Raw genomic sequence first — 26,928 nt, forward strand, 5'->3', positions numbered from 1 at the left:
CAAGCATATGAGGCTCAGTGAATATCTCTGGGATTCTTTAATCGGAATCTTCGTGGTATAGGCAGGACCTGATGGCGGCATTCAAGAGAATCCGGAAGGTCTAAACCTTGTCTGTGGTATTCTGAGTAGGATTCAATGACTGAATGACTGTGACGTGCTTCAAACCTGCAACCTACTGGGCGTTAGTGACAGACGCAAAAGAGGGATTCTATTCCGGTAGGGGAGGGAACCAAACCGGTGATTGGCAGTACTGTGACAGAGTGCGTGCATTAGCTTTCACTGCGTGGATGGGAGGTAGCTGCTGACAACAGTGAAACCCTACACGAGCTTGCCATGGAAAGGAGTAAGAAGGATTGGATGAAGGCAGTAGGAAAGCAGAGAGACGGAAGGGAAGGCATCTTCATACACTTATCTGAAGCTCTTACACCAATGATATGCATAAGTATCACTATCTTTATCTTTTATATTATTTTCGTTCATCATCATATACATTTGAGTTTGCCTGACTAAGATTTACAAGATGACCATAGCTTGCTTCAATGCTAACAATCTCCGTGGGATCGACCCTTACTCACGTAAGGTATTACTTGGACGACCCAGTGCACTTGCTGGTTAGTTGTGCGAAGTTGTGTAATGCCATGGTATTGAGCTACCCAGTTTTTTGGAGCCATTACCGGGGATTATGAGAGTTGTGAAAAAGTATTGTTCACAATTTCGCGCACCAAGTTTTTGGCGCCGTTGCCGGGGATTGTTCAAGTTTTGAGCACGCTTTTGGTAACAATGCCTGGGATTGTTCTAGTTTGGACAACTGACGGTTCATCTTGTTGCTTAGATTAGGTATTTTTTTTTCGAAATTCTTGAAGGTGAATTCTAGAGTTTCATGATGATTTGTTGAAATCTGGCTGGCTGAGAAGCCATGTCTAATCTGATTGGACCGAGGTTTCAACTTATCACCACAAGAGCTTGATGATTTTCATCAATTTTGCTTTTGGAGCAGTGATCCACTAAGGCTTGGCTGACCTTTGGTCATGTCTAGTGTTTTGGACCGAAGCTTTCTTTGAAAGCTTGGCTGGCTGTGAAGCCATGTCTAATTCCTGGACCGGAGTCTTAGACTAGCATTGCACTGATTCCTGGAATTCTCATTAAGAATTTTGATACCTTTTTCCACTTAATTTTCGAAAAACACAAAAAAATTTACAAAATCATAAAAACCAAAAAAAAATATTTGCTGTTTCTTGCTTAAGTCTAGTGTCTCATCTTAAGTTTGGTGTCAATTGCATGCATTCATTCATGTGTCTTAAGGATCTTCAAGTAATTCTTGATGATTTCTTACTCTGATCTTTGAATTCTTTTGGCTTGAGTATTTATGTGTCTCATATAGTGTCAGTAGTACACAAACTGCTAAGTTTGGTGTCTTGCATGCATTGTTATTTGATTCTTGTTGCATTTTGATTATTAAAAATCCAAAAATATTTTTAATTTGTGTCTTTTCAAGTCAATAATACAAAGAATTGAAGATTCAGAACATACTGCAGAGGAATTATACAGAAAAAGCTGAGCATTCAAAAATGCCCAGTGAAGAAGGCAGACTGGCGTTTAAACGCCAGCCAGGGTACCTGGTTGGGCGTTTAACGCCCAAAAAGGTAGCATTTTGGGCGTTAAACGCCAGAATGTATACCATTCTGGGCGTTTAACGCCAGGATGGTGCTAGGGGAAGATTTTGTTTTCAAATCAATCTTTTTTCAAGTTTTCAAAGTTTTTCAAACCAAATCTTTTTCAAATCATATCTTTTCAATCAAATGTTTTCAAAATCAATTTCTTTCCTTTTTCAAAGATACTTACTAACAATTAATGATTTGATTGAACATTTTTTGCCTTTTCTATTAAGGAAGGTTTTATGTTTGAATCATATCTTTTCTTGTTAGGCAAGTCATCAATTTTTTTTAAAAATCACATCTTTTCAAATTGTTTTCAAATCATATCCTTTAAAATTGTTTTCAAATCATATCTTCTCAATCACATCTTTTTAAAACCATAACTTTTCAATCAAATCTTTTTAATCACATTTTTTTAAATAGTTTTCAATCAAATCTTTTTAATTTCTAATTTCAAAATCTTTTTCAAAAATCATTTTATTTCTTTCCCACTTTCATTTTCGAAAATTAAGTGATGTTTTTCAAAAATATTTTCAAAATCTTCCACTTAATTTTCGAAAATTACTTCCCCTCTTCCCACATCCTTCTATTTATGGAGTACCACTCCTTCTAAATGCACAATTCGAACCTTATCTAATTAAAGTTCGAATTCTTCTTCTCCTTCTTCTTTCTATTTCTCTTTTCCTCTGACACTTCAAGGAATCTCTATACTGTGACATAGAGGATTCCACATTTTCTTTTTCTCTCCTCTTTCATATGAGCAGGAGCAGAGACAAAGGCATTCTTGTTGAAGCTGATCCTGAACCTGAAAGGACCTTGAAGAGAAAGCTAAGAGAAGCTAAAGCACAACTCTCTTTAGAGGACCTGACCGAATTCTTCAAGGAAGAAGAACACATGGCAGCCGAAAACAACAACAATGCCAACAATGCAAGGAAGGTGCTGGGTGACTTCACTGCACCTACTCCTGATTTCTATGGGAGAAGCATCTCTATCCCTGCCATTGGAGCAAACAACTTTGAGCTTAAGCCTCAATTAGTTTCTCTAATGCAACAGAATTGCAAGTTCCATGGACTTCCAATGGAAGATCCTCATCAGTTCTTAGCTGAATTCTTGCAAATCTGTGACACAGTCAAGACTAATGGGGTAGACCCTGAGGTCTATAGACTGATGCTATTCCCTTTTGCTGTAAGAGACAGAGCTAGAATATGGTTGGATTCTCAACCTAAAGAAAGCCTGGACTCTTGGGAAAAGCTAGTCAATGCCTTCTTGGCAAAGTTCTTTCCACCACAAAGATGGAGTAAGCTTAGAGTGGAAGTCCAAACCTTCAGACAGAAGGATGGAGAATCCCTCTATGAAGCTTGGGAAAGATACAAACAATTAATCAGAAGATGTCCTTCAGACATGCTTTCTGAATGGAGCATCATAGGTATTTTCTATGATGGTCTCTCTGAACTATCTAAGATGTCCTTGGATAGCTCTGCTGGAGGATCTCTTCATCTGAAGAAGACGCCTGCAGAAGCTCAAGAATTGATTGAAATGGTTGCAAATAACCAATTCATGTACACTTCTGAAAGGAATCCTGTGAACAATGGGACTAGTCAGAAGAAAGGAGTTCTTGAGATTGACACTCTGAATGCCATATTGGCTCAGAACAAGATATTGACTCAACAAGTCAATTTGATTTCTCAAAGTCTGTCTGGAATGCAAAATGCACCAAACAGTACTAAGGATGCTTCATCTGAGGAAGAAGCTTATGATCCTGAGAACCCTTCAATGGAAGAGGTGAATTACCTAGGAGAACCCTATGGAAACACCTATAATTCTTCATGGAGAAATCACCCAAATTTCTCATGGAAGAATCAAGAGAGACCTCAACAAGGTTTCAATAACAATAATGGTGGAAGAAACAGGTTTAGCAATGGCAAGCCTTTTCCATCATCTTCTCAGCAACAGACAGAGAGTTCTAAGCAGAATACTTCTGACTTAGCAACAATGGTCTCTGATCTAATAAAGACCACTCAAAGTTTCATGAATGAAACAAGGTCCTCCATCAGAAATTTGGAAGGACAAGTGGGACAGCTGAGCAAGAAAATTACTGAACTCCCTCCTAGTACTCTTCCAAGTAATACAGAAGAAAATCCAAAGGAGAGTGCAAAGCCATAAACATGGCCGAATATGGAGAGGAAAGAGAGGAGGAGGACGCCACTGAGGAAGACCTCAGTGGGCGTGTACCAATCTCCTCTGAGTTCCTCAATGAGGAACAATGGGAATCTGAGGCTCAAAATGAGACCATAGAGATTCCATTGGACTTACTTCTGCCATTCATGAGCTCTGATGAGTATTCTTCCTCTGAAGAGGATGAGTATGTCACTAAAGAGCAAGTTGCTAAATACCTTGGAGCAATCATGAAGCTAAATGACAAGTTATTTGGAAATGAGACTTGGGAGGAAGAACCACCTTTGCTCACCAAAGAACTGGATGACTTGTCTAGGCAGAAACTGCCTCTAAAGAGGCAAGATCCTGGGAAGTTCTCTATACCTTGTACCATAGGCACCATGACCTTCAAGAAGGCCTTGTGTGACTTAGGGTCAAGTGTAAACCTCATGCCCCTCCCTGTAATGGAGAAATTAGGGATCTTTGAGGTGCAAGCTGCAAGAATCTCATTAGAGATGGCAGACAATTCAAGAAAACAAGCTCATGGACTTGTAGAGAATGTTTTGGTGAAGATTGAAGACCATTACATCCCTACTGATTTCATAGTCCTAGAGACTGGGAAGTGCATGGATGAATCCATCATCCTTGGCAGACCCTTCCTAGCCACAGCAAAGGCTGTGATTGATGTTGATAGAGGAGAGTTGATCATTCAAGTGAATGGAGAATCCTTGGTGTTTGAGGCCCAAGGACATCCCTCTATCATCATGGAGAGGAAGCATGAAGAGCTTCTCTCAAACAGAGCCAAGCAGAGCCCCCACAGTCAAACTCTAAGTTTGGTGTTGGGAGGCCACAACCAAACTCTAAGTTTGGTGTTGAACCCCCACATTCAAACTCTAAGTTTGGTGTTGGGAGGTTCCAACACGGTTCTGAGTATTTCTGAGGCTCCATGAGAGTCCTCTGTCAAGCCAATGACATTAAAGAAGCGCTTGTTGGGAGGCAACCCAATGTTTTATAGTTAACTATTTTCTTTTGTTATTTTATCTTTTTTGTAGGTTGATGATCATAAGAAGTCACAAAAACAATGAAAAAAGCAAAAACAGAATGAAAAACAGGAAGAAAAACAGCACACCCTGGAGGAGAAGAAGCTGGCGTTCAAACGCCAGTAATGCTAGCTGTTGGGCGTTTAACGCCCAGTCTGGCACCATTCTGGGCGTTTAACGCCAGAAAGGGGCACCAGACTGGCGTTAAACGCCAGTAAAGGGCAACAACCTGGCGTTAAACGCCAGGAATGGGCACCAGCCCGGCGTTTAACGCCAGAAACAGCTCAAAACGTGATTTTGAGCAACATTTGGTGCAGGGATGACTTTTCCTTGACACCACAGGATCTGTGGACCCCACAGGACCCCACCATCACTCTCTCTCTTCTTCCCCCATTCACCAATCACCTCAATACCTCTTCCCCAAAAACCCTTCACCTATCAAATCCCATCTTTCTCTTCACCACTCACATCCATCCTTCATAAATCCCCACCAACCTCACCCTTCAAATTCAAACCACTTTCCCTCCCAAACCCACCCATCATGGCCGAACCATTACCCCCCCTCTCTCCTATATATACCCTTCTTCAACCCTTCATTTTCACACAACCTAAACACCCCTTCTTTCCCTTCTTGGCCGAACACACCACCTTCCCCTTCTTCCTCATTTCTTCTTCTTCTACTCTCTTCTTTCTTCTTTTGCTCGAGGACGAGCAAACATTTTAAGTTTGGTGTGGTAAAAGCGTTGCTTTTTCATAACCATTTATGGCATCCAAGGCCGGAGAAACCTCTAAAAAGAGGAAAGGGAAGGCAAAAGCTTCCACCTCCGAGTCATGGGAGATGGATAGATTCCTCTCAAGGGTGCATCAAGTCCACTTCTATGAAGTTGTGGCCTTGAAGAAGGTGATCCCCGAAGTCCCCTTTTCACTCAAAAAGGGTGAATATCCGGAGATCCGCCATGAGATCCGAAGAAGAGGTTGGGAAGTGCTTACCAACCCCATTCAACAAGTCGGAATCTTGATGGTTCAAGAGTTCTATGCCAATGCATGGATCACCAAGAACCATGACCAAAGTGTGAACCCGAATCCAAAGAATTATCTCACTATGGTTCGGGGGAAATACTTGGATTTTAGTCCGGAGAGTGTGAGGGTGGCGTTCAACTTGCCTATGATGCAAGGAGATGAGCACCCTTACACTAGAAGGGTCAACTTTGATCAAAGGTTGGACCAAGTCCTCACAACCATATGTGAAGAGGGCGCACAATGGAAGCAAGATTCAAGAGGAAAGCCGGTTCAATTAAGAAGGCATGACCTCAAGCTCGTGGCTAGAGGATGGTTAGAGTTCATACAACGCTCAATCATTCCCACTAGCAACCGGTCCGAAGTTACCATAGACCGGGCCATCATGATCCATAGCATCATGATTGGAGAAGAAATAGAAGTTCATGAGGTTATAGCCCAAGAACTCTACAAGGTGGCGGACAAGACCTCCACTTTGGCAAGGTTAGCCTTTCCTCATCTCATCTGTCACCTCTGTTATTCAGTTGGAGTTGACATAAAGGGAGATACCCCCATTGATGAGGACAAGCCCATCACCAAGAAAAGGATGGAATACACAAGAGACCCCTCTCACCATGAGATCCCTGAGATTCCTCAAGGGATGCACTTTCCTCCACAAAATTATTGGGAGCAACTAAACACCTCCCTAGGAGATTTGAGTTCCAACATGGGACAACTAAGGGTGGAGCATCAAGAACACTCCATTCTCCTCCATGAAATTAGAGAAGACCAAAGAATCATGAGGGAGGAGCAACAAAGACAAGGAAGAGACATTGAGGAGCTCAAGCACTCCATAGGATCTTCAAGAGCAAGAAAGAGCCGCCATCACTAAGGTGGACCCATTCCTTGATTTCCTTGTTCTTTATTCTTCTGTTTTTCGATTTTTATGCTTTATGTTTGTCCATGTTTGTGTCTTGTGATCATTAGTATCTTAGTGTCTATGCCTTAAAGTTATGAATGTCCTATGAATCCCTCACCTTTCTTGAATAAAAACGTGCTTAATTGAGAAAGGAAAGAATTGCATGAATTCTGAATTTTATAATAGTTTAATTATTTTGATGTGGTGGCAACACTTTTGTTCTCTGAATGTATGCTTGAACAGTGCATATGTCTTTTGAACTTGTGGTTCATGAATGTTGGCTCTTGAAAGAATGATGAAAAAGGAGACATGTTACTGAGGATCTGAAAAATCATTAAAAATGATTCTTGAAGCAAGAAAAAGCAGAAAAAAAAAAGAGAAAAAGCAAACGAAAAAAAAAAGAGAAAAAGAGAAGAAAAACCGAAAAAAAAGAGAAAGAAAAAGAAAGAATAAGAGTTGTGATCCAAGGCAAATAAGAGTGTGCTTAAGAACCCTGGACACCTCTAATTGGGGACTTTAGCAAAGCTGAGTCACAATCTGAAAAGGTTCACCCAATTATGTGTCTGTGGCATGTATGTATCCGGTGGTAATACTGGAAGACAGAGTGCTTTGGGCCACAGCCAAGACTCAAGAAATAGCTATGTTCAAGAATCATCATACTTTACTAGGAGAATCATTAACACTATCTGGATTCTGAGTTCCTAAAGAAGCCAATCATTCTGAATTACAAGGGATAGAGTGAGATGCCAAAACTATTCAGAGGCAAAAAGATAAAAGCCCCGCTCATCTAATTAATACTGATCTTCATAGATGTTTTTGGAGTTCATTGCATATTCTCTTCTTTTTATCTTATTTGATCTTCAGTTGCTTGGGGACAAGCAACAATTTAAGTTTGGTGTTGTGATGAGCAGATAATTTGTATGCTTTTTGGCATTGTTTTTAGTATGTTTTTAGTATCTTTTAGTTAGTTTTTAGTATATTTTTATTAGTTTTTAGTTAAAATTCACTTTTCTGGACTTTACTATGAGTTTGTGTGTTTTTCTGTGATTTCAGGTATTTTCTGGCTGAAATTGAGGGACCTGAGCAAAAATCTGATCCAGAGACTCAAAAGGACTGCAGATGCTGTTGGATTCTGACCTTTGGGAGAGTCTCTACACGAAAAAACTTTATTGCTCAGCCCAAGCACACACCAAGTGGGCCCGGAAGTGGATTTTTATGTCATTTACTCATCTATGTACTAGTTTTCTATAAGTAGGACCTTTTACTATTGTATTTAGAGAGACTTTTGGTAGCTATCTTCATTTTATGCTATCTTAGACCTTTGGGAGGCTGGCCATTCGGCCATGCCTAGACCTTGTTCTTATGTATTTTCAACGGTGGAGTTTCTACACACCATAGATTAAGGTGTGGAGCTCTGCTGTACCTCGAGTATTAATGCAATTACTATTGTTCTTCTATTCAATTCCGCTTGTTCTTTATCCAAGATATCACTTGCTCTTCAACATGATGAAGGTGATGATTGACGCCCATCACCATTCTCACTCATGAACAAGGTGACTGACAACCACTCTTGTTCTACAAGCATATGAGGCTTAGTGAATATCTCTGGGATTCTTTAATCGGAATCTTCGTGGTATAGGCAGGACCTGATGACGGCATTCAAGAGAATCCGGAAGGTCTAAACCTTGTCTGTGGTATTCTGAGTAGGATTCAATGATTGAATGACTGTGACGTGCTTCAAACCTGCAACCTACTGGGCGTTAGTGACAGACGCAAAAGAGGGATTCTATTCCGGTAGGGGAGGGAACCAAACCGGTGATTGGCAGTACTGTGACAGAGTGCGTGCATTAGCTTTCACTGCGCGGATGGGAGGTAGCTGCTGACAACAGTGAAACCCTACACGAGCTTGCCATGGAAAGGAGTAAGAAGGATTGGATGAAGGCAGTAGGAAAGCAGAGAGACGGAAGGGAAGGCATCTTCATACACTTATCTGAAGCTCTTACACCAATGATATGCATAAGTATCACTATCTTTATCTTTTATATTATTTTCGTTCATCATCATATACATTTGAGTTTGCCTGACTAAGATTTACAAGATGACCATAGCTTGCTTCAATGCTAACAATCTCCGTGGGATCGACCCTTACTCACGTAAGGTATTACTTGGACGACCCAGTGCACTTGCTGGTTAGTTGTGCGAAGTTGTGTAATGCCATGGTATTGAGCTACCCAGTTTTTTGGAGCCATTACCGGGGATTATGAGAGTTGTGAAAAAGTATTGTTCACAATTTCGCGCACCAAGAAACTATAAAGATGAAGAGTAATGGTAGGATGTATGAAACGCAACCTATCTATATGAATGCAACTACATGCAAAAATATTTCTACCTACTTGGTTAAAAATAAATAAGTTCTCCAAGACAAACATAAATCAGATTTCACTAATTCAAATCATATAAAATAAAGACAAGTAAACTTGTAAGAAGATAGCTCATGAAAGCAAGGAACATAGAATTAAGCACTGAACCCTCACTGGTAGTGTATATCACTCTAATCTCTCTAGTGTATAGGGTAATCACTCTACTCTTCTCTAGTCATGTTTCTAAAACTTTGTTCTTCATCTAATCAATCAATAAATATTTAGCATACCAATGCAAACATCATGAGGTCTTTTCAGGGTTGTAATGGGGCTGAGGTAAAGGTAAGGGTATATATAAGGCTAAGTGAGCTAGTAAAGTGAATCCTTGAGTAGTCTAAGATCTCACCTAACATATACATACTCTATAAAAATTTTAAAATTATACTTAGCTTCCCATAATTTTCCCACTTTTTATCACATACTCATGTACCAATTTTATTTTGATTTTACTTCCATGTGCATTGATTTCTCTACTAAACTTATTATTGGGGTAATTTTGTCCCCTTATTCATATTTTTTTTTTTGAATCATAAAAGAAAACATAACTTATCAATGCACATGGATTTTCCATTATTTTTTTCTATTTTGGTTTTTTCATGAGTAGGTTCCCAAATTCCCAATATTCAAATAAATTAGAAACATGATACATTCCCTTATTAACCCATGTTTCCACAGTTTTCCCACACTTAAATTATACACAATATCTATCTTAAGCCAACCAAGGATTCAACTTGGAATTTTTATTTTGTTTTTCTGCTTAAGGCTAGTAATGTGGTTATGAAATAGAAGGGGGTTAAAAAGTTCAAAGTGGCTAACAAGGTTGATGTAAAAGGTAGGCTTATTTGGGATAAGTGATCTAATAACAAATAATGGCCTCAATCATATGCAAGCATGTGAATACACTAAATAATGGACATATAGAATGGAACAAAGCAGAGATTGCAATTATAGAGAAGGAAACACACAAGAATAAAAATTTATGGTTAAATAATGTAACCATATAAATAAGCTCAAAATCTCACAGGTTGTGTGTTCTTTGACTCAAAAACCATGTTCCAAATACAACTTCAAACAAGTGTAACAAAAAATTTTATTCAAATTAGTGAAATGCTATAAAAAGTTTTTTGCAAAAGAAATTATTACTTTAACCAAGTGGTAAAATATGAAAAAATCAAACAAATATGCAAATGCAACAATGAACTATCAAATAAAATAAAACATTGGTGTTGAAATAGGAAATAACTAACCCATGGAGATCGGTGTCGACCTCCCCACACTTAAAGATTGCACCGTCCTCGGTGCATGCTAAGATGTGCAGGTGGACGGGTTGTTCCAACTGATGCTTTTCTCCAGAGATTGTGCAGATGGACTTGTTTTCTCTCCCCATGTAAACGTCTTCCGCTTCCCTTCTGGGTGGCCATCCTGAAAGAAAATAGGGAAAAAAGTAACCCAGAAATAAAGATAAGAAAATAATGAAGTATGGTTGGGTTAATGCCAAATGATAAGGGTCTCATTTACATGGAAGCTTCAACATGTACTTGAGAAAACAATAGAAGCCATGGCATGCCAGTGGGATAAAATGTACAACAATGGGGAAGAGAGTGGGTAATGAAAGACAATGTAAGTTCATGCCAATGCAAAAGGAATACAGGTATAAAAGATCGACATTGACAGAAAATTAACATTACCCAACATTGTAAAACAAGTCACTAAGCATCTAAATGACACCAGAAAAGATGCAACAGTTAAATAAGAAAATCAACACCAAAAGAAAAATAATAAATTTAGAAAAGAAAAGAAAAATATGCACTAAATTAAAATGCAATGATTGAAATATGCAAATAAATTAAGTAAAATAAAATGAAAGATAAGAAGAATGAGAAGGGAAAGAAGTGAGTAAGAAAGGAGGGAGTGAAAAATTAGGATTGGGGAAGAAAAGATAAGATATGTGGCAAATTAGGATAAGCTGTGCGGCGCAAGCGACGTGGACGCGTGGGGCACGCGGTCGCGTGACTTGCGCTTTAAGTTAATCGACGTGGTCGCGTCGGTCACGCGGACGCGTGACACAATTCATGCTACTGGCGCGAGGGCAGCCTCGCGCTCGCACAACTCTCTGTTCAAATTATTATTAGTGCCAAATTTTAAGTGACGCGATCGCATGGGGCATGCGATCGCGTGAGTGGGCTTTAGAAGAATGTGACGCAGTCGCGTGGGTCACGCGGCCGCATGGGTAGAATTGTGCATTCAGCACCAATCCAGCACCACTCTAGCACAATAATTGGTTGTGCACCCTTTTACGTCGAAATCCAGGGCACGCGGCCACGTGGGTCACGCGGTCGCGTGGGAGGCCATTATTCCCATATGCGCAGTCGCGTGGGACAATTTGTGCCATTGGCACGCCTCCAGCCACGCTCTCGCGTGACTCTCTGTTCGTTTTTATTTTCTCCCCTCTCCTTGCGACGTGGACGCGTCGCTGATGCGGTCGCGTCGCGTGGCAATTTTTTTTTTATGCATGATAAATGCAGAATGTAATGCTAATATGAATGTTATGCAAAACTCTAGGTTCAATATAATAAGATAAAATAAGACTCGGAAACAAATAAAAACTAGATAAAAATAAAAAAGAAACGATCATACCATGGTGGGTTGTCTCCTACCTAGCACTTTTAGTTAAAGTCCTTAAGTTGGACATTTGGTGAGCTCCCTGTTATGGTGGTTTATGCTTGTACTGATCCAGGAATCCCCACCAATGTTTGTACTTCCAGTAGCCTCCGGGGTCCCAAACTAAGCATGTAAAGCCCTTAAGAAGCTTCAAACAGATTCTTAGGCTCTCGGGGTGACAAATGTCAGAACAAATTCCAGGATCCCAAACCTTACTTTTACACCCGTTTTTGTCTCGATCTGCATTTTTCCAGCTGGGTGAAAGGTGATCTGAATTCTCACTGCAGCGATCAAACAGCTTCCTAGACCCATTTAGTTGAGCTTTACACCAACCTTTGCGTTTAAACTTAAAGCTTCCAACCATAATGAACCTTGCAGGACAATTCTTACCACTAACCATCTTCCTCTTACTCTTGATGCCACAGAGAGCTCTAAGTTGACCATCCGTCTCCAGTAGCCCATATTCAAGTGGGAAAGTAAAGGATAAGGATAGGAATTTTACCCACTTGAACGTTGTGTTGGACGGTAATGGTTTTGGGAGAGATATTTCTAATGAATTTGCAAGCTCCACTCCCTTGTGCTCTTCTCTGACAACTTCCACCTCTTTGTAAGCTTTTGCAATCTCAACCTCTTTCTCTTGGTAGTTTTCTGCCAGTTCAATCTCTTCTTCATTGCTCACCAAGGGCATGGGAGGTTGTGCCTCTTCCTTTTGAATCTCCATCTCTTGATTAACCTCTTCCAAGTCTTCTGTCATGACATGCCTTGGAGGTTGTACACCTTCCTCAATAATAAATTCAAATTACTTAGACGAGGGTTTTGTGACTTGAGGTTCCCGTGGAGGTTCTGCATCTACTAAATCTTCAAACACTTCTTCCACTGCAACTATTATGGCTTTCTCCACTTGTTCCAGTATAAAGTCTTGCTCCTTATTGTCCACTGGAGTCTCTAGTGTCTCCCTCATGCTACGTTCTTCATTGAATTCTCCACATGGGGCCATGGGAGTCTGTTGGATGTCTGAACATCTGGAAGATAATTGATTTATTGCTTGCTCCAGTTGATAAAGGGTTGCATGAAATTGATCTGCTGTTTCCTTGAAATGGTCCCTTGACTCTTGTTCCTCCTTGATGATTACCTTTCCATAACAACTCCCTTCAATTACTCCTTCACCTTCAAGGGTCTCTTCTACCTTCACCTTTAGTGCCTCCTTTGGCTCCTTATGAAGTATGGATTCGCGAAGACGATCCTCTCTCTCTTGTTCCATATCAATAGTATAATTGGGATCATCTTGCTCTTACATTGATAGATGTGGGTGCTCTTCCATTGATGGTGGTGATGGGATGGGTGGATCATTATGTGGTTGAAAAAGAAGTGCATTAGAGCTTGAGGGTTGATTGTTGAAGGTATTTGGTGGTCCGATTCGGGCGGCGAGAGCTTGTATAGTAGAGTTTAGATCGGTAAATGCTTTCTCCATGGAGGTTTGGGGTGGATAGGAGGGTTCATTTGTTGGGAGAAAGGGTTCATGGTAGGAAGGTGGTTCATCTTGATAATGAATAGGAGATGGTGTATATTGAGGTGATGGTTCTGTGTATGGTTCATTTGGCTCATAAGGTGGTTGGTATGGTGGGTACGGGTTAGGATCATATGAGGGTGTTTGGTAGTAAGGGGCTCGTGAATATGGTGGTCCAAAGCTATGCTGAGGGGGCTCATAGGCATATGGTGGTGGTTGTTGATAATCAGAAGAATGCTCACCATAGTCATTGCCTTGATATGCATCACAGAACGGTTGTTGATAGTCCATTGGAGGTGGTTATTGCCATGAGGGTTGATTAAATTCTTGTGGCTCCTCCCATCTTTGATTGTTTCAACCTTGATGTTGGTTCTCATTATAATCTCCTCTTCCTACAACATAGTTGTAACCAGACTCAGAGGCAAAGGGGTGAGAGTTCATAGTAGTGAGAGAAAAATAAAAACAAAACTTAACAAAAAGAAAATATTTTGAAAAAGATTTGAATTTTGAAAAATAATATAAGATAAGATAAAAAAATTTTAAATCTGAAATTTTTTTTGAAAAATATTTACAATAACCAATAATAAGGCACACATTTGCAATTCCCCGGCAACGGCGCCATTTTGACGTTAGGATTTTTGCTAGTAAAGAATTTATAAAAATATTCGCGTTGTAGATATAGCTTCTAAACTAACAGAAATCCCTTCGTACAAAAGTTTTGGTTGTCACAAGTATCAAACCCCTTTAAAATTGATAATCGAGTAATTAAACCTCGGGTCGTCTTCTCAAGGAATTGCAGGGAGGTATGTTCTTATTATTGGTTATGAAGATTGTAAATCGGGGTTTTGAAGTTTGGGCAATGGGCACAGGTATATTTAAATGACAGGTAAAATAAATTAACAATAATAAAATCTCTTGGCAAGGTATAAGAACTAGAAGTCCTATCCTAGTTATCCTTATCAATTGTGATGAGAATTGGATTTTTCTCCCACTTTGTTAACCTCTAACTATGAAGGTAAGTGATGAGCGGATAATTTATACGCTTTTTGGCATTGTTTTTAGTATGTTTTTAGTATATTTTAGTTAGTTTTTATTACATTTTTATTAGTTTTTAGTTAAAATTCACTTTTCTGGGCTTTACTATGAGTTTGTGTGTTTTTCTGTGATTTCAGGTATTTTCTGGCTGAAATTGAGGGACCTGAGCAAAAATCTGATTCAGAGGTTGAAAAGGACTGCAGATGCTGTTGGATTCTGACCTCCCTGCACTCGAAGTAAATTTTCTGGAGCTACAGAAGCTCAATTGGCGCGCTCTTAACTGCGTTGGAAAGTAGACATCCTGGGCTTTCCAGCAATGTATAATAGTCCATACTTTGCCCGAGATTTGATGGCCCAAACCGGCGTTGAAAATCAGTTTCAGAATTCCCAGCGTTTAACGCCGGAACTAGCACAAAAATTGGAGTTAAACGCCCAAACTGGCATAAAAGCTGGTGTTTAACTCCAGAAAAAGTCTCTACACGTGAAAGCTTCAATTCTCAGCCCAAGCACACACCAGTAGACCCCAGAAGTGGATTTTTACGTCATTTACTCATTTCTGTATACCCTAGGTTACTAGTTCACTATTAATAGGACCTTTTGATATTGTATCTCTACCTCATGACACTTTACACGTTTCTTATTGTATCTTCTACGGCATGAGTCTCTAAACCCCATGGTTGGGGGTGAGGAGCTCTGCTGTGTCTTGATGGATTAATGCAATTACTACTATTTTTCATTCAATCACGCTTGCTTCTATTCTAAGATATCACTTGCTCCTAAACTTGATGAATGTGATGATCCGTGACACTCATCATCATTCTCACCTATGAACGTGTGCTTGACAACCACCTCTATTCTACCTTAGATTGAGTAGATATCTCTTGGATTCTTTAATCAAAATCTTCGTGGTATAAGCTAGAATTGATGGCGGCATTCAAGAGAATCCGGAAGGTCTAAACCTTGTCTGTGGTATTCTGAGTAGGATTCAATGATTGAATGACTGTGACAAGCTTCAAACTCCTGAAGGCTGGGCGTTAGTGACAGACGCAAAAGAATCACTGGATTCTATTCCAACCTGATTGAGAACCGACAGATGATTAGCCGTGCTGTGACAGAGCGCGTTGAACATTTTCACTGAGAGGATGGGAGGTAGCCATTGACAACGGTGAAACCCTACATACAGCTTGCCATGGAAGGATCCTTGCATGCATGAAGAAGAAGACAGTAGGAAAGCAGAGATTCAGAAGATAGAGCATCTCCAAAACCTTAACCTGTTCTCCATTACTGCAAAACAAGTACTTATTTCATGTTCTTTTACTTTTCACAATTAAACCTGATAATTATTGATATCCTGACTAAGAGTTACCAGATAACCATAGCTTGCTTCAAGCCGACAATCTCCGTGGGATCGACCCTTACTCACGTAAGGTATTACTTGGACGACCCAGTGCACTTGCTGGTTAGTTGTGCGGAATTGCAAAAGTGTGATTGCAATTTCGTGCACCAAGTTTTTGGCGCCGTTGCCGGGGATTGTTCGAGTTTGGACAACTGACGGTTTATCTTGTTGCTTAGATTAGGACTGTTTTATTTTTGTTGGTTTAGAGTCTTTTATTTGAGTTTAGTTTCATATTCTAAGTTTGGTGTCTTCTTTGTGTTTTCCTTTAAAATTTTCGAAAATTTGTGCTTGATTTTCTAAAAATTTTAAGTTTGGTGTCATTTTGTTGTTTTTCTCTTTCCTTGTTTCAAAAAATCAAATCTTTTTCAAAATAATTTTCAATCATATATCTTTTTAATTGCTAATTCCAAAATCTTTTTGATTAATTAATTAATTTAGTCTTCAATTTGTTTTGATTTTATTCCCTTTTGGTTTTCGAATCTTTATTTTATTTTCCATTTAATTTATTTTACTATTTTCGGTTATTCTTTTTTTACAAAAAATTTACTTTACTTGTGAATCCATATCATATTCCCTTTCTCCATCATGGACCTAAGTGGAATTGAGCAGTCTAGAAGGACTCTGGGGTCATATGCTAACCCCATTACAGCTGCATATAGGAGTAGCATGTGTATACCTCCCATTAAAGCAAGCAGCTTTGAGCTAAATCCTCAACTCATTATCATGGTGCAGCAAAATTGCCAGTATTCCAGTCTTCCACAGGAAGAACCTACTGAGTTTCTGGCACAGTTCTTACAAATTGTTGACACAGTACGTGATAAAGAGGTGGATCAGGATGTCTACAGATTATTACTGTTTCCATTTGCTGTAAAAGATCAAGCTAAGAGGTGGTTGAATAACCAACCCACAGCAAGCATAAAAACATGGAGACAGTTATCAGACAAATTCCTGAATCAATTTTACCCTCCAAAAAAGATGACACAACTAAGGCTGGACATCCAAGGCTTTAAGCAAGAGGATAATGAATCCCTTTATAATGCCTGGGAGAGGTATAGAGGTATGCTAAGAAAATTCCCCTCTGAAATATTTTCAGAGTAGGTACAGTTAGACATCTTCTACTATGGGCTTACAGAAAAAGATCAGATGTCTCTAGACCACTCAACTGGTGGATCTATACATATGAGGAAGACAATTGAAGAGGCTCAAGAACTCATAGATACTGTTGCTAGAAATCAACATTTGTACTCTAGCAGTGAGCCCTCTACAAAAGAAGAAGCTATGGCAGTAGCTACTGATCCTAATCCTCAAGAACAGATTGTTGAGCTTAATCAGCAATTACTCCTGATGACAAAACAATTGGCAGAATTTAAAGAGATGCTCCAAGAAACTAAAATTGCCAACAAGAACATAGAATCATAGTTGAATCAGACAAAATAGCAGTTATCTAAACAGATAATAGAAGAATGCCAAGCAGTTCAACTGAGGAGTGGGAAGACATTGAATAACACTGCTCAAAGTAGCAAAAAGCCAAGAAAGGAACAATTGACAGAGGATAACCAAACCACTGCCCAAAATCCCTCTGAGGACAGTAAGAGCCCAGAGAGGAATACTCCTGGCGTTCAAACGCCAGAAAGGGGGGAAAAGCTGGCGTTAAACGCCCATTCCTTGCCCAGTTCTAGCGTTCAAACGCCAGAAAAAGGGGAAAAGTTGGCGTTAAACGCCCATTCCTCACCCAATCCTGGCGTTTAAATGCCAATAAGGAATCAGACACCTGAGAGTGCTGATAGTAACCCCTCTAAAAAGGCTTCTCCAACCACCTCTGTAAGGAATAAACCTGCAGCAACTGAGGTTGAAGAATATAAAGCCAAGATGCCTTATCCTCAGAAACTTCGCCAAGCGGAACAGGATAAGCAATTTGCCCGCTTTGCAGACTATCTAAGGACTCTTGAAATAAAGATTCCGTTTGCAGAGGCACTTGAGTAAATACCTTCTTATGCTAAGTTCATGAAAGAGATCTTAAGTCATAAGAAGGATTGGAGAGAAACTGAAAAAGTGTTTCTCACTGAAAAATGCAGTGCAGTCATTCTGAAAAGCTTACCAGAAAAGCTTCAAGATCCAGGAAGCTTTATGATACCATGCACATTAGAAGGTGCTTGCTCCAAGACAGCCCTGTGTGACCTTGGAGCAAGTATCAATCTAATACCTGCATCCACTATTAGAAAGCTTGGGTTGACTGAAGAAGTCAAACCAACCCGGATATGTCTCCAACTTGCTGATGGCTCCATTAAATATCCATCAGGCATAATTGAGGACATGATTGTCAAGGTTGGGCCACTCGCCTTTCCAACTGACTTTGTAGTGCTGGAAATGGAGGAGCACAAGAGTGAAACTCTCATTCTAGGAAGACCTTTCCTAGCAACGGGATGAACTCTTATTGATGTACAAAAAGGGGAAGTAACCCCGAGAGTCAATGAGGATGAGTTCAAGTTGAATGCTGTCAAAGCTATGCAGCATCCAGACACATCAAATGACTGCATGAGCACTGATATTATTGACTCTTTGGTGGAAGAGATCAATATAACTGAAAGTCTACAATCAGAGCTAGAGGACATCTTCAAGGATGTTAAGCCTGATCAGGAGGAACCAGAGGAAATAAAAGAATTTTTTAAAATTCCTCAGGAGGAGGATAAGCCTCCCAAACCTGAGCTCAAACTACTACCACCATCCCTGAAATATGCATTTCTGGGAGAGGGTGACACTTTTCCAGTGATCATAAGCTCTGCTTTAAATTCACAGGAAGAGGAAGCACTAATTCAAGTGCTAAGAACACACAAGACAGCTCTTGGATGGTCCATAAGTGATCTTAAGGGCATTAGCCCAGCAAGATGCATGCACAAGAACCTATTGGAGGATGATGCCAAACCAGTGGTTCAACCACAAAGGCGGCTAAATCCTGCCATGAAGAAAGTGGTGCAGAAAGAGGTCATTAAATTACTAGAAGCTGGGATTATTTATACTATTTCTGATAGCCCCTGGGTAAGTCCTGTCCAGGTTGTCCCCAAGAAGGGAGGCATGACAGTGGTTCATAATGAAAAGAATGAACTGGTTCCTACAAGAACAGTTACAGGGTGGCGTATGTGTATTGATTACAGAAGGCTCAACACAACCACCAGAAAGGATCATTTTCCTTTACCATTCATAGACCAAATGCTAGAAAGACTAGCTGGTCATGATTATTACTGCTTTTTGGATGGCTATTCAGGTTACAACCAAATTGCAGTAGATCCTCAGGACCAAGAGAAAACAGCATTCATTTGCCCTTCTGGCGTGTTTGCCTACAGAAGAATGCCTTTTGGTCTGTGTAATGCACCTGCAACTTTTCAGAGATGCATGCTATCCATCTTCTCTGATATGGTGGAGAAGTTCCTGGAAGTCTTCATGGATGACTTCTCAGTATATGGAGACTCATTCAGCTCTTGTCTTAACCATCTAGCACTTGTCCTGAAAAGGTGCCAAGAGACTAACCTGGTCTTAAACTGGGAGAAATGTCACTTTATGGTGACTGAAGGAATTGTCCTTGGGCACAAAATTTCAAGCAAGAGAATAGAGGTAGATAAAGCAGAGGTAGAGGTAATTGAAAAATTACCACCACCTGCCAATGTTAAGGCAATCAGAAGCTTTCTGGGGCATGCAGGATTCTACAGAAGGTTTATAAAGGATTTTTCAAAAATTGCAAAACCTCTAAGCAACCTACTAGCTGCTGACACACCATTTGTGTTTGACACACAGTGTCTGCAGGCATTTGAGACCCTGAAAGCCAAGCTGGTCACAGCACCAGTCATCTCTGCACCAGACTGGACATTGCCATTCGAACTAATGTGTGATGCCAGTGACCATGCCATTGGTGCAGTGTTGGGACAGAGGCATAACAAGCTTCTGCATGTCATTTATTATGCTAGCCATGTTCTAAATGATGCACAGAAGAATTACACAACCATAGAAAAAGAATTACTTGCAGTGGTCTATGCCATTGACAAGTTTAGATCCTATTTATTAGGGTCAAAAGTGATAGTGTACACTGACCATGCTGCTCTTAAATACTTACTCACAAAGCAGGATTCAAAACCCAGGCTCATAAGGTGGGTGCTGCTTCTGCAAGAGTTTGATATAGAAATAAGAGACAAAAAAGGGACAGAGAACCAAGTGGCTGACCATCTGTCCCGAATAGAACCAGTAGCTGGGGCGTCCCTCCCTTCTACTGAGATCTCTGAGACCTTTCCAGATGAGCAACTCTTTGCCATTTAGGAAGCTCCATGGTTTGCAGATATTGCAAATTATAAAGCTGTGAGGTTCATACCCCAGGAGTACAGCAGGGTGCAAAGAAAGAAATTAATTTCAGATGCCAACTACTACCTATGGGATGAGCCATATCTCTTTAAGAGATGTGCATATGGAATGATCCGCAGATGTGTACCTAGAGAGGAAGCACAAAGGATCCTGTGGCATTGCCATGGATCACAGTATGGGGGACATTTCGGAAGTGAGCGAACAGCCACTAAGGTCCTCCAATGTGGCTTCTACTGGCCTACTCTCTATAGAGATGCCCGAGAGTTTGTGTGTAACTGTGACAGTTGCCAAAGAGCTGGTAACTTGCCTCATGGGTACGCCATGCCTCAACAGGGGATCTTAGAGATTGAATTGTTTGATGTATGGGGTATTGACTTCATGGATCCGTTCCCACCATCATACTCAAACACTTACATTATGGTGGCGGTGGACTATGTATCTAAATGGGTAGAAGCAATTGCCACACCCAATAATGATACTAAGACCGTGCTGAAATTCCTCCAGAAACACATATTCAGCAGATTCGGTGTTCCCAGAGTACTAATCAGTGATGGGGGCACTCATTTCTGCAACAAACAGCTGTACTCTGCTATGGTCCGATATGGAATTAGCCACAAAGTAGCAACTCCGTATCATCCACAGACAAATGGGCAAGCTGAAGTCTCTAACAGAGAGCTAAAAAGAATCCTAGAACGGACTGTAATTGCCCGTAGAAAGGATTGGGCAATGAGCTTGGATGATGCTCTGTGGGCATACAGAGCAGCATTCAAGACTCCTATAGGAACCTCTCCACACCAACTTGTGTATGGCAAGGCCTGTCATCTGCCCATGGAACTGGAACATAAAGCCTACTGGGCAACCAGATTCCTAAACCTGTATGCTAAGTTAGCTAGTGAAAAAAGATTACTCCAGCTAAATGAGCTAGATGAATTTAGACTCAGTGCCTTTGAAAATGCAAAAATTTATAAGGAAAAGGCAAAGAAGTGGCATGACAAGAAGTTGTCATCCAGAGTCTTTGAGCCAGGACAAAAAGTTCTGCTCTTCAACTCTAGGCTCAGACTATTCCCAGGAAAACTTAAATCCCGGTGGAGGGGTCCGTATGTAATTACAGGAGTGTCACCATATGGATATGTTGAGCTTCAGGATATTGATTCTGACAAAAAGTTCATTGTTAATGGACAGAGGATCAAACATTATCTTGAAAGCAATTTTGAGCAAGAATGCTCAAAACTGAGGCTTGAATGAATCTCAGTACTAGCTAAAGACAATAAAGAAGCGCTTACTGGGAGGCAACCCAGTCATTAGCAGGTTATCTGTTTTATTTAATAAAAGTTTGATACATATTCTCAAAGGGCGATCATCAAAATTGAAGGAATTCACAGAGTTGCAGAAGGATTCAGTGCAAAAAGCAGAGAAAAGGAGCTTGCTGGCGAAAAAACGCCAATAAGGGGTACTTTGGGCGTTAAACGCCAGTAAAGGTACCATTTTGGGCGTTAAACGCCAGAATGGGCACCATTCTGGGCGTTTAACGCCAGGTGTGCAGCATCCTGGGCGTTTAGCAAAACGCCCAGTGATGAAGGGGTTTTTGGCGTTTAACGCCAGCCAGGGTATCTGGCTGGGCGTTAAACGCCCATAATGGCCAACATTTGGGCGTTAAACGCCAGAATGGATACCATTCTGGGCGTTTAACGCCAGATAGGTGGGGGACAGAGATTTTGCTTTCCACTTCAAATTTTTTCAAAGTTTCCTGTTTTGATCCATAATTTTCTACATAAACACATTTCAAACTTTCATCATTCACCTTCAAATTTTCAAAATTAAAATCATTCTTCAAATCTCTCTCAAATCCTTTCCAAATCTTCTTCAAGAACTCAAATATCTCTCAAATTCTTTCCATATCTTCTCAAATCTCCTTCAAAATTTTTGAAATCTCTCCCCCTCCCTTATAAATATACGTTCGGCCATCCCCCCTTCCCCACCATTCGAATTTGCTCTCCTCCTCTCTCTCCTCTTTCTTTTCTTTTGCTTGAGGACAAGCAACCCTCTATGTTTGGTGTATTTTTCCGTGATCACTAAGCTAAGGCTCATCAAGCTCATGGCTCCCAAAGGAAAACAAACCAATTCTAGAGGTAAGAAAGAGAATGCTCCAAAGGATCTTTGGAGTCAAGAGAGGTTCTTAACCAAAGAACATGCAGACCATTACCACAAAATAATGGGTCTAAGGTCAGTGATCCCGGAAGTTAAATTTGATCTGAAAGAAGATGAATATCCGGAGATCCAAGAGCAAATTCGAAACAGAGGATGGAAAGTTCTAACCAACCCTGAGACAAAGGTTGGAAGAAACATGGTTCAGGAATTCTACTCAAATCTGTGGCTGACAGATAAGCAGAGAATGACTGGAACTGCTTTTCATACCTATAGAACCATGGTCAGAGGGAGAATTATTTACTTCCATCTGGACAAAATAAGAGAGGTCTTCAAATTGCCTCAACTACAAGATGATTCTGAATCCTTTAATAGCAGAATGGTGAGAGTAGATAAGGGGTTGGATCAAGTTCTAGAGGACATATGCCTCCCTGGAACCAAGTGGATGACCAATTCAAAAGGTGTCCCAAACCAACTCAAGAGGGGAGATCTCAAACCAGTTGCAAGAGGCTGGTTGGACTTTATAGGGCATTCTATCTTGCCCACTAGTAACCGTTCTGAGGTTACTATCAAGAGAGCAGTGATGATTCATTGCATTATGATGGGAAAAGAAGTGGAGATTCATCATTTGATTGCTTGTGAGATTTACACAATTGCAAACAAGAACTCCATTGAAGCCAAACTGGCTTACCCAAGCTTAATCTCTTTGCTATGTAAAGATGCTGGGGTGAGGATGGGAGTAGATGAATTCATCCCAATTGAGCACCCAATCACTAAGAAGTCAATAGAAGGACAAATGCAAGATAACTCTATCAAAAGGAGGGCGCATGAGTTCCTCCCTGAACTTCTTGAAATTGACTACTGGACTCCCCTAGAAGCATCTGTTGCTAAGCTGCAAGAAGCTATGGAACAAATTAAGGAAGAATAGCAGAAACAAAACTGCATGCTCTGCAAATTGCTGAAGGAACAAGAGAAGAAGGGGCGTGAGCTACAGGAGCTGAAGCGCCAGAAGCTCTCCCTTGAAGGGTCAAATACCCCACAAGTTGAGGGAGCATCCACTTCTCAAGAACAACGTTGTTGAGTCCTAACTCTGTGATAATCTCTATCATTAGGAGTCTATTTTAGAGTCATTTAAAATTTTATTTTCTATTACTATTAGTCTTATCTTATATCTATTTTTGAGTCTTGTTCTTAATTCATGATTAATAAAATTTAAGGTTCATGTCTTAAAGCTATAAATGTCCTATGAATCCATCACCTCTCTTAAATGAAAAATGCTTTAATCACAAAAGAACAAGAAGTACAAGATTTCGAATTCATCTCTGAAACTAGTTGAATTAGTTTGATGTGGTAACAATAATTTTTGTTTTCTGAATGAATGCTTGAACAGTGCATATGTCTTTTGAATTTGTTGATTAAAGAATGTTAAACTTGTTGGCTCTTGAAAGAATGATGGAAAAGGAGAAATGTTATTGAGGATCTAAAAAATCATCAAATTGATTCTTGAATCAAGGAAAAGCAGTCAAAAAAAAATTTAAAGTGATCCAAGGCAAAAAGAGTGTGCTTAAGAACCCTGGACACCTCTGATTGGGGACTCTAGCAAAGCTGAGTCACAATCTGAAAAGGTTCACCCAGTCATGTGTCTGTGGCATGTATGTATCCGGTGGTAATACTGGAAGACAGAGTGCTTTGGGCCACAGCCAAGACTCATAAAGTAGCTATGTTCAAGAATCATCATACTTAACTAGGAGAATCAATAACACTATCTGAGTTCTGAGTTCCTATAGATGCCAATCATTCTAAACTTCAAAGGATAAAGTGAGATGCCAAAATTGTTCAGAAGCAAAAAGCTACTAGTCCCGCTCATCTAATTGGAGCTAAGTTTCTTTGATATTTTGGAGTCTATAGTATATTCTCTTCTTTTTATTCTATTTTGATTTTCAGTTGCTTGGGGACAAGTAACAATTTAAGTTTGGTGTTGTGATGAGCGGATAATTTATACGCTTTTTGGCATTGCTTTTAGTATGTTTTTAGTATATTTTAGTTAGTTTTTATTACATTTTTATTAGTTTTTAGTTAAAATTCACATTTCTGGGCTTTACTATGAGTTTGTGTGTTTTTCTGTGATTTCAGGTATTTTCTGGCTGAAATTGAGGGACCTGAGCAAAAATCTGATTCAGAGGCTGAAAAGGACTGCAAATGCTGTCGGATTCTAACCTCTCTGCACTCGAAGTGGATTTTCTGGAGCTACAGAAGCTCAATTGGCGCGCTCTTAATTGCATTGGAAAGTAGACATCCTGGGCTTTCCAGCAATGTATAATAATCCATACTTTACCCGAGATTTGATGGCCCAAACCGGCGTTGCAAATCAGCTTCAGAATTCCCGACGTTTAACGCCGGGACTGGCACAAAAATTGGAGTTAAACGCCCAAACTGGCATAAAAACTGGCGTTTAACTCTAGAAAAGGTCTCTACACATGAAAGCTTCAATGCTCAGCCCAAGCACACACCAAGTGGACCCCGGAAGTGGATTTTTACGTCATTTACTCATTTCTGTATACCCTAGGTTACTAGTTCACTATTAATAGGACCTTTTGATATTGTATCTCTACCTCATGACACTTTACACGTTTCTTATTGTATCTTCTACGGCATGAGTCTCTAAACCCCATGGTTGGGGGTGAGGAGCTCTGCTGTGTCTTGATGAATTAATGCAATTACTACTATTTTTCATTCAATCACGCTTGCTTCTATTCTAAGATATCACTTGCTCCTAAACTTGATGAATGTGATGATCTGTGACACTCATCATCATTCTCACCTATGAACGTGTGCCTGACAACCACCTCCGTTCTACCTTAGATTGAGTAGATATCTCTTGGATTCTTTAATCAGAATCTTCGTGGTATAAGCTAGAATTGATGGCGGCATTCAAGAGAATCCGGAAGGTCTAAACCTTGTCTGTGGTATTCTGAGTAGGATTCAATGATTGAATGACTGTGACGAGCTTCAAACTCCTGAAGGCTGGGCGTTAGTGACAGACGCAAAAGAATCACTGGATTCTATTCCAACCTGATTGAGAACCAACAGATGATTAGCCGTGCTGTGACAGAGCGCGTTGAATATTTTCACTAAGAAAATGGGAGGTAGCCGCAGAGATTCAGAAGATAGAGCATCTCCAAAACCTCAACCTGTTCTCCATTACTGCAAAACAAGTACTTATTTCATGTTCTTTTACTTTTCACAATTAAACCGGATAATTATTGATATCCTGACTAAGAGTTACAAGATAACCATAGCTTGCTTCAAGCCGACAATCTCAGTGGGATCGACCCTTACTCACGTAAGGTATTACTTGGATGACCCAGTGCACTTGCTGGTTAGTTGTGCGGAATTGCAAAAGTGTGATTGCAATTTCGTGCACCAGTAAGTTAAGTGGATGAATTAATTCGAATCCTCAAGTCCCAGTCTTTCCTTGGAAAAAGTTAGAGTTATTGGATCTCGAATCAATTCTTGAAGAATTTCAATTTTCAATCAACAATGAGTTTGATAACTCAAGAGAAACCAATTAATCAACCAAAGCCAAAAGGGAAAATATCTAAATTAAATTAAAAGCATTCATGTAAATAAGGCAATCAAACTACGTTTAAACATAAATTCAAATTCAACAAAAAAGAGTTCATAAATTAAATTGGGAAAATAAGTAAAGGGAATATTAAACCTGGAATTCAGAAGAAAATTGTAAGTTGGAATAATAATAAATCCTAAATCCTTTAAGAGGAATCCTAATCATAACCCTAAAAGAGAGGAGAGAACCTCTCTCTCTAAAAACTACATCTAAAATAATAAAAAGTGAATTATGAATAGCATGATTATGAATGGATGCATTCCTCCACTTTATAGCCTCTAATATGTGTTCTCTGGGCCGAAAACTGGGTCAGAAATAGCTCAGAAGTCACTTCCAGTGCTTTCTGGTCCGTACAAGTCACGGCCAAGTGACGCGGAGGCGTCATCCACGCGTCCGCGCGGATTGCAGTTCGCAGATGCGACGTGGGTGCGTCATTCATGCGTTCGCATCGCCTAACTTCGGGGCAGCTATGGCAAATTATATATCAAATCGAAGCCCCGGACGTTAGCTTTCTAGCGCAACTGGAACCACGTCGTTTGGACCTCTGTAGCTAAAGTTATAGCCGTTTGAGTACGAAGAGGTCAGGCTGGACAGCTTAGCAATTTCTCCAACTTCTTGTATACCTTCCACTTTTGCATGCTTCCTTTCTATCCTCTAAGCCATTTCTGCCCTATAATCTCTGATATCACTTAACACACATATCAAGGCATCTAATGGCAATAAGAGAGGATTAAATATTGGGAACTTAAGGCCAAAGAAGCATGTTTTCAATCAAAGAACATAATTAGGAAGGCAAATATAAAACCATTCAAATAGTATGAATAAGTGGGTAAAGAGTTGATAAATTCCACTCAAATGAGCACAAGATAAACCATAAAATAGTGGTTTATCAACCTCCCCATACTTAAATCTGAAATTTTTTTTTGAAAAATATTTACAATAACCAATAATAAGGCACACGTTTGTAATTCCCCAGCAACGGCGCCATTTTGACGTTAGGATTTTTGCTAGTAAAGAATTTATAC

The 26,928-nt window shown here is 40.0% G+C and overlaps 1 non-coding gene across 1 annotated transcript; it reads right to left on the reverse strand.

Annotated features, from left to right (window-relative positions):
* Positions 1-2,954: 2,954 nt before the first annotated feature.
* On the reverse strand, positions 2,955-3,062 carry LOC130938245 (small nucleolar RNA R71). The gene has a single exon (XR_009069417.1). It is a non-coding gene; the product is annotated as a small nucleolar RNA R71 (small nucleolar RNA).
* Between the last annotated feature and the right edge of the window lie 23,866 nt (positions 3,063-26,928).

This window comes from Arachis stenosperma, chromosome 6 (genome assembly GCF_014773155.1).
Source record: "Arachis stenosperma cultivar V10309 chromosome 6, arast.V10309.gnm1.PFL2, whole genome shotgun sequence".
NCBI classification, from domain to species: Eukaryota; Viridiplantae; Streptophyta; class Magnoliopsida; order Fabales; family Fabaceae; genus Arachis; species Arachis stenosperma.